Below are 8,221 nucleotides of genomic sequence, written 5' to 3' on the forward strand. Positions count from 1 at the left end.
TCTGGGAGTTCCTTCAAAGGCCTAAACCTGGAGCAGTTCAATTTCTAGATGAATACGCAAGAGAAATAAAAACTTATAACCACATTGTAGATGTGTATATCAAAATATCACATTGTTCCCCATAAATGTAAACAGTTATAAATTGTCAATTTAAAATAATATTAATAAAAAATAAAATGAATAAAACTCAACTCCAAGGAGACTATCAATGACAAAAAAAAATATCTACACCAAAACTTGTATATGAATGTTCATGTTAGAATTATTCATAATAGTTTATAGTAAAAATAACCAATTGTCGCTATATTAACCCATTATTTTATCTCTGAAAGAAAACACTTGAGGCTGGGTAATTTTTTAAAGAAAAGAGGCTTACTTGGCTCATGTTTCTGCAAGCAGCGTAAGCACGGCACCAGCATCTACTCGGCTTCTAGTGAGGCCTCAGGGAACGTTGACTCGTGGCAAAAGGCGAAGTGGGACTAGGCATATTACACAGAGAGAGAAGGAGCAAGAGAGATATGCAGAGTAGCCAGGCTCCTTTAAACAACCAGCCCTCTGGTGAACTCAGAGCAATAATTCACTCAGTGCCATGAGGAGGGCACCAAGCCATCCATTCATGGGGGAACCATCTCCATGACTCAAACATTTCCCACCAGTCCTCACCTTCAACACTGAGGATTACCTCCCTCCCTCCCTCCCTCCCTCCCTTCTTCCCTTCCCTTCCCTTCCCTTCCCCTCCTTTCCCCTCCCTTCCCCTCCCTTCCCCTCCCTTCCCCTCCCTTTCCCTCCTTTCCCCTCCCTTCCCCTCCCCTCCCCTCCCCTCCCTTCCTTTCCTTTCCCTTTCCTTTTCCTATTTTATTTTATTTTATTTTGACGGAGTCTCACTCTGTTGCCCAGGCTACAGTACAGTGGCATGATCTCAGCTCACTGCAGCCTCCACTTCCTAGGTTCAAGCAGCTCTCCTGCCTCAGCCTCCCAAGTAACTGAGATTACAGGTGCCTGTCACCACGCCTGGCTAATTTTTGTATTTTCAGTAGAGATGGTGTCTTATCATGTGGTCAGGCTGGTCTCAAATTCCCGACCTCGTGATCCCCCCACCTCGGCCTCTCAAAGTGCTGGGATTAGAGCCATGAGCCACTGTGCCCAGCTGGGGATTACATTTCAACATGAGATTTCGAGGGGGAAAGCATTCAAACCAGATGAGTCTCCAAACTGACCCAGTGGGTAAATAAAATCTGTTATATACAATGGGACAGTATTCACTCATAAAATGGAATGTAGTCTAGATACATGCTATTATGCAGATAAACCTTGAAAACACTGTGCTGAAGAATATGGAAGTAGGCTTTATAGTTATTCCTGTTGCAGACAAACCCAGTGCTCTGACAGTCTAATCAGCTTCCTCAAAATACACAATTAGCAAGGAGCAGAGCTGTCTTCTGATTCATATCCCTTGCACTTTCCTACACGTCTCATTGTGAAACCACACCTTCCTTTTAAAAATTTTAAGAAAAATTCACTGAGTGTCCTGATTTTCGAATGTCGTACCTAAAGCTGGTGAAGATAATAAGACAGTATATTAAATGGGTGAGTTGTAGAACACTGGTAAAAGTTTGCTCTAGGTGTAATAGTATAGAAAGAAATAGAATACAAACATATTCCTATGATGCCACAAGATACAGACTTTAGAGCATTGATTACACTTGAGGACTGATACAGAATCTCTAATAGCCTAATGGTGTAAAAGGCAGCAAGCCTACATTTCTAAGTATCTTTAATATGTATAGATGCCAACATTGCAAGGGCTATAAGAATCACCAAAATTGTGGCCTACCTCCATGGGGAAACAGAGTCACTGAGTAGTTATGTCCACTCTCTTATGTGTTTTATATATCCTTGATACTAACTTATTCATCATTTTGGTAATAAACCAAGATGCAGCAGCTTTGAAATTAGGCCAAGTTCTCATATTTACTAATCTGAAAATTAGTAAATTTGATCACTTGGAGTTGTTTAGTCAGTTTTATTTTAACTCAGAAATCACTCGTGTTTACAATTCTGACTGCAGAGCACCTTTCAGACCAAGTAACTATTCAGGTGAGATTGATTATGAATTAGAACCCTACTATTTGTATATCTGGTGTAGTGAATGATGGGAGCAAAGGATAAGTGGAACACATCTTTATCCACTGTGTTCAGAAAGCAGGAAAACTGTCAAAAATAAATTGAAAAAAAATTTCTTCCAATTTTGCTTTGAGGAAATTGGACAATGAATATTTATTGACAATAAAAATTGAGCTGTTTGCCCAGATCCAAGATAAATATTGGTTCTTCAATCTAAAGTAAAAAGTATTAATAGTGTTTTAACCTTTCTGAATGAAAACACCACCAAAAAAAAAAAAAAAAAAAAAAAAAAAAAAACTGTTTGTCTGGATTCTGGAAGCAGCAGTATAATCAGTGCTTGATGTGATCTCCTTTTTGTCTAAGTGGCATAAATTAAACATTGTCCATTTGTGTCTCTTACAGAGGTTTAGAATGTTCCTGTCCTGAATACTGATTTCTAACAAGTTGGAAATGTAGACCTGACAATGCCGCCGAACGCTCACAGTTTGAAAGTGTGCTCAGACATATATTCTGATAATAATCTCAATTGAATTCATACAAAGGAGAAAAGAATAGATACAAATTCATCACTCTTATTTTCATGGCTCAAAAATAATTTAAAATTTCCCAAATTGGCTCCCACTATTGGAAAATACAAGTATGTGTAAGAAAAATTGAGATTTTTGTGTTAAGCAATAATTTATCTGCTTACTATTGCTAAAAAGTCACAGCTGTGTAAAATCTTAATAAATATCTCCACTATTTTTTCCCTCCAAAGGAGGCTAGTGATGCTGAGTGCTTGCCATGAACATTCAAGAACATGAACATTTTACTGTACTTGGATCCAAGTCGCAGATCTGGAAATAAGGTAAGTAATCAAAGAGGCAGGGGAGATGTTTATATTTCCACATTGCTGTTACTGCATTTTCACCATCTTCCTAACCTTCACGCTAGTCTCCATTCATGACACTTAATCACATCCTTTTGACAGATGGTTTGCTTTTGTTGTTGCTATTATTATTTATAATGATCATTCAAAAGTACTAGAAAGGAATTCATTGTTTGTGTCAGTTATAAACAGGCACTCATTCATTCAATAGTTGATTAGTCTCACTATGTATCAGGCAAAGTGCTGGGTAAATGAATACTTTATTGAGGAAAATAGACCCTTTCTTGACTGCATTCGTTCATTAATCATATCAATTATGATTTGTTTCATTTTTTGATAAAACAGTTTGATTTTTAAGAGCTATGGGAAAAAAGGAAAAGCGATTCATTCATTCCATGCATCCATCTGCAGAGGCAATAAAGAGCACTATTCTCAACTTTCCTCTGCCACTTAACAGGTAATGTAAACCTTGGGTAAATTATAAAACCACTCTTGGTCTCACTTTTCTCATTGTAAAACTGGCATAAAAATAGTAGTAATTTCGGCCCCCTTGAATTGTAGTGACACACACACACACAGGGAAAAAACCAAAATAATAGTAGTGATATCTAGGTTTTTGTGTAAGGATTGAATGAGTCAATGCATGTAAAGTGCCTAGATTTGTGTCTGGCATATAGTAAGTACTAATATTATTCATGTATTAAAATATTCATTATATATCTGTTATATGTCTTCATATTCTAGGTAAAAAGGCTAATAGTAATTATCCTAACCTATTAATTAATTACATGAATTAATTAGCTAATTAGACAGTTTGCCTAGTTCTTCACATACATTAGTTTACTTCATCCATAACAGAGTGGGAGGCATTGTTATTTTCATTTAGAAGTGAACTGAGACATGGGAAAACTCATCAGCTAGGAAATATTCAAACCAGGGTTGTGTGAGTTTTAAATACAAATTAAGATAATGATATGCCCCCCACTGAATCTTAGTCAAGGGTTAGTAAGATAAAATCCTAGAAGCGTCAGTCTTCTGCAGGGTAAAATAGAAAAGTAAATAATTGTGCAATATGATAACTATAGTAAGAGTATATTCACAAGGTGTTTTGGGAGCACAGAACACATAGGGGTTAAACTGTTTTTCACTGGGGCTCGGATGGCCCTTGGGTTCGGGGTTTATGTTTCAGCAGAGTACACAAAATTATGTTAAATACAACATTAGACTTAATAGTTTTTCAGCCCATAGATAAAAAAATAAATAACCCAGTATCTGTGTCATTAAGTAGTCAGAGATGATATTTTTGATAACACAAGTAGCAAGATAAAATATTCTAATTAGTGAAGTAGTTGAATAAATGCTGCCTGAGTGGTCATTTTTCTAAGTGGTACAGTGTCATATTATGTTATTTCACCCAGTTCACTCCAGCGTTTCCATCACGCACATCTCTTTTGGCCAGCATGGCTCACACATTACTGTTATCTCATGCTTGTATCATCATAAATTTTCAAATTATCCTGGTTGCCGCTATGAACCCCTTTCATTCAGCACAGCCAGGGTGACATTCCTAAAATGTAAACCTGTTCACATTAGCTTATAACTTAAAAATATAACAAAAAGATCCCCCCATCCCACCCACTTGTCTACAGAATAAAGTCTCATCACTCTGGTGAGATCACCTGTCCCTTTCCTGTCTGTTCAAATTTACCTGCTTTTATGACACACATACACCTTATATTCCACCCATAGCAAATTGAGTTTCTAAAATGTTTAACTTGTCATCCTCCAGGTCAGTGCAGGGCATACAGCAACCGATAAATATTGTTGACTGAAGGGATAGAAAGAAGGGCTGGCATGTCGGCTCATGCCTATAATTCCAGCACTTTGGAGGCCAAGGTAGGTGGATCATGAGGTCAAGAGTTCGAGGCCAGCCTGGCCAAGATGGTGAAACCCTGTCTCTACTAAAAATACAACAATTAGCAGGGCACGGTGGCAGGTACCTGTAATCCCAGCTACTTGGGAGGCTGACGCAGGAGAATTGCTTGAACCCCAGAGGCGGAGGTTGCAGTGAGCCAAGATAGAGCCACTGCACTCCAGCCTGGGTGACAGAGTGAGACTCCATCTCCAAAAAAGAAAGGAGTGATCCCCTGTGGTGAGTCATCATTAATTCATTTTACAACCATCAGAGCCCCATCTACCTCAACGAAGCAGAAACGGAGGCACATTTTAATCAATACTATGCCCTGAAACAAACTGCTAGAAAGAGCAAATATTTACCTTTCGAAGGTAGAACATAATTTTTCCTTACCAAAAATGATTTCTCTCAAAGATAAAATACTCTCTGTGCAAATTAGGTTACTTTGGGGCTTACTCACTTGTTGCCTTTTGTTGCAAGTGATCACGGAAAAAGTTGCTTGCTGCGGACAAAGCAAATCCTTGATATTGAAAGACCTTTCATAGCACACACTCACGAACTGACCCTTGAGTTTTTATGATAGGGAAGTGTTTCTGAAGCTGCCACATCAAACGGTACAACTTCCTATAGATATTAGGTAGCTTGGCTCTTCTACAACACTGTTACTCTCTGTTTCTTGGACTTGTTTGTATTCTGTTCTAAGATGTGGTATAGCATGGTGGTTAACCATGGTATCTAAACTAGTTAGCTGGGTTGTAATGCTGCCCTGTCATGTGCCAACAATATGAACTTGGGAAGGTTTAACACTCTGAGTCTCAATTTACTCACTTGTAAAGTTGGGGCAACAATGGCATTCATTCTTCACTACGGCCTGAAATATAGTTATTTATCATGAAGAGCTAGCCATTTTTATCTACCCCTTGCAGTTATACAAAAGCAGGTACCCAGCACGTCAGATTCAGTCTTGCTCATAAAGTCACATCTGGTGCTTGCACTCCAGAAGCACACTTTGCATTGGGAATAAGAAGAAGGTATAAACAATAACTTATATAACATGACCAAAATTTTTGCCATGAAATATATATAAAAGTAAAGTCATTTGGGGGCTAGGAAGGAAGAGACTGTCTTTGTCCTGGGAAATTCTTGTTGATAAATTTATAATAAATGATAGAACTATAAAATATTTGGATATAAAGTAGAACAGCATTCCATGCCAAAAAATATGTATATATACCATATATAATATTATGAAAAATACACACACACACCAAGACACAAAGACTGGAACTGTCAGGAAGGGTCTAGAAAACAGTGATCAAATTTGGCTGAAACAAAAGGAAGAAGCAGGGATGCTGCAAAGACTAGAGTTTTATCATGCAGGTTTTAAAAGCAGGTACTTCAGAATTAAGTAAAGATTGGAATTGAATTTATATGCTAACTAACTTTATGGACCCAAGCAAGCTATGTATTGTCTCTGTCTTATTTCCCTATGTGAAATGTGAATAATGTTACTAATTTCATTTGTAAAGTGCTTAACACAATGCTTGACCTATAATTCATGAGTAAAAACCGTAACACTTTCTCCTTCTTCTTTTTCATAGTTACAGAGTATTTTATCTTTTTGGTTAAAAAGTTGGAAGATTCCAGATAGAAATACATAAAATGACACAAATATATCTATATATGCTGAGTATCTCCTGTTTGCCTCTGTAGATCCACTTTTCATGTTCCTACTCCTTGCTCTGTGCCCTGAGAGACTGAAGTTTACACACTGCATCAGAGTTTACTTGTCCATTGGTTTCATGAAGCTTTGGGCCAAAGGAAGTCTTGACACTAGATAGGAAGGAGGAAGAGGAGTTAATTCAAGGCATTGATTACCCCAGTCCCTACTCCGTTCCCCCCCATAGGTCTGCTTCAGTCTGGCAGCATCCCTTCAGAGACAGATTTCAGCTGTCAGATGACCCTCTCTTTATAGCCATTTTTGTTATTTACAACATAATAATGTGTCTTGACTTGCCAATAAATAATATCCTTAGTGTCATCTCTTGAAGACCCAGTGTCTTAATGAAATCCTGCTATTATTACCTTTTGGGTACAATTCTATATAATGTGGTTTTTGCTTGATCACATCTTTGTAGGCAGCCTTTTTATCAAACCCTCCACAAATTTTTTATGAGTATGTCTTCTGGTTTTTCAGGGCTCCTAAATAATATATGTGAATGTATTAGAAAAATGCAATTGCATGTGTATTCAAAATAAAACGGAAATAAGAGCCATATATAAAGAAGGACATGATTTTTAAAAATGAGATATTTTCATAGTGATCTGAAATTCCTTATATATTTTCAAATATCTTAGTGTATAATTGCATGCAAGCATTAGTATGAATGATGGAAAATAAATTTTACATATAACATGAAGTTTGTTTTTTAAACTAAATATTTCTTTCATTGTTAAAGATTGTATTTCTGAAGTATATGTCTAGTTTTCTGTTTCTTGAAGTATTTAGGAAATTTACTTTCATTAAGGCAAGGTTTTAATTCTCTTGAGTTTAGAATTACAGAAAAAGTTAATGTGATTTTCAAATATAAACAAGCCGTCAAGTGGGCAGCATTCCTAAAGCAACACTTGATGTTAAAACATCAGATTATAGCATATGGGCTCCTAGAACATAAAACATAAAAGAACATTACTAAGAATAAATTCTGTGCATTATGGTTCATGTTTTATTCTATGGATTTCACTTAAGTTTTCACTTTAAATATTTCTTCTAAGAAAATATCACATTAAAAAATAGGCCAGGTTTGGTGGCCCATGCCTGTAATTCCAGCACTTTGGGAGGCTGAAGCGGGCGGATCACTTGAGGTCAGGAGTTTGACACCAGCCAACATGGTGAAACCCTACTGCAAATAGAAAAATTAGCTGGGCTTGTTGGCACGCACCTGTAGTCCCAGCTACTTGGGAGGCTGAGGCAGGATAATTGCTTGAACCTGGGAGACTGAGTTTGCAGCGAGCTTAGCTTGTGCCACTGCACTCCAGCCTGGGTGACAGAGCGAGACTCCATCTCCAAAATAACAACAACAACAACAACAACAACAAAAAACAACAAATTAAAAAACAGACTAGTTGGTAATTTTTACATGTAATAATCCAGAAAAATAAAGCTAGTCATTGAAATAAAGTTGTTTCCCCGCCTCCCTCCACTTTCCAGGGGTTCTGGTTAGCTATCATCCATATATTCTCAAGAGATGCAGTACCAGGAGTACACTTCATTTTTGAACCTGCTTCTGCCTTTAAATACTATGTCCTTTCCA

At 37.3% G+C, this 8,221-nt stretch overlaps 1 long non-coding RNA gene across 1 annotated transcript; it reads left to right on the forward strand.

The window, feature by feature from the left end:
- Positions 1 to 1,094: 1,094 nt before the first annotated feature.
- On the forward strand, positions 1,095 to 7,537 carry LOC103878186. The gene is made up of 3 exons (XR_002517762.2): positions 1,095 to 3,449; positions 4,782 to 4,888; positions 6,621 to 7,537. It is a non-coding gene; the product is annotated as an uncharacterized LOC103878186 (long non-coding RNA).
- Positions 7,538 to 8,221: the final 684 nt, after the last annotated feature.

This window comes from Papio anubis, chromosome 13 (assembly GCF_008728515.1).
Source record: "Papio anubis isolate 15944 chromosome 13, Panubis1.0, whole genome shotgun sequence".
Classification (NCBI taxonomy): Eukaryota; Metazoa; Chordata; class Mammalia; order Primates; family Cercopithecidae; genus Papio; species Papio anubis.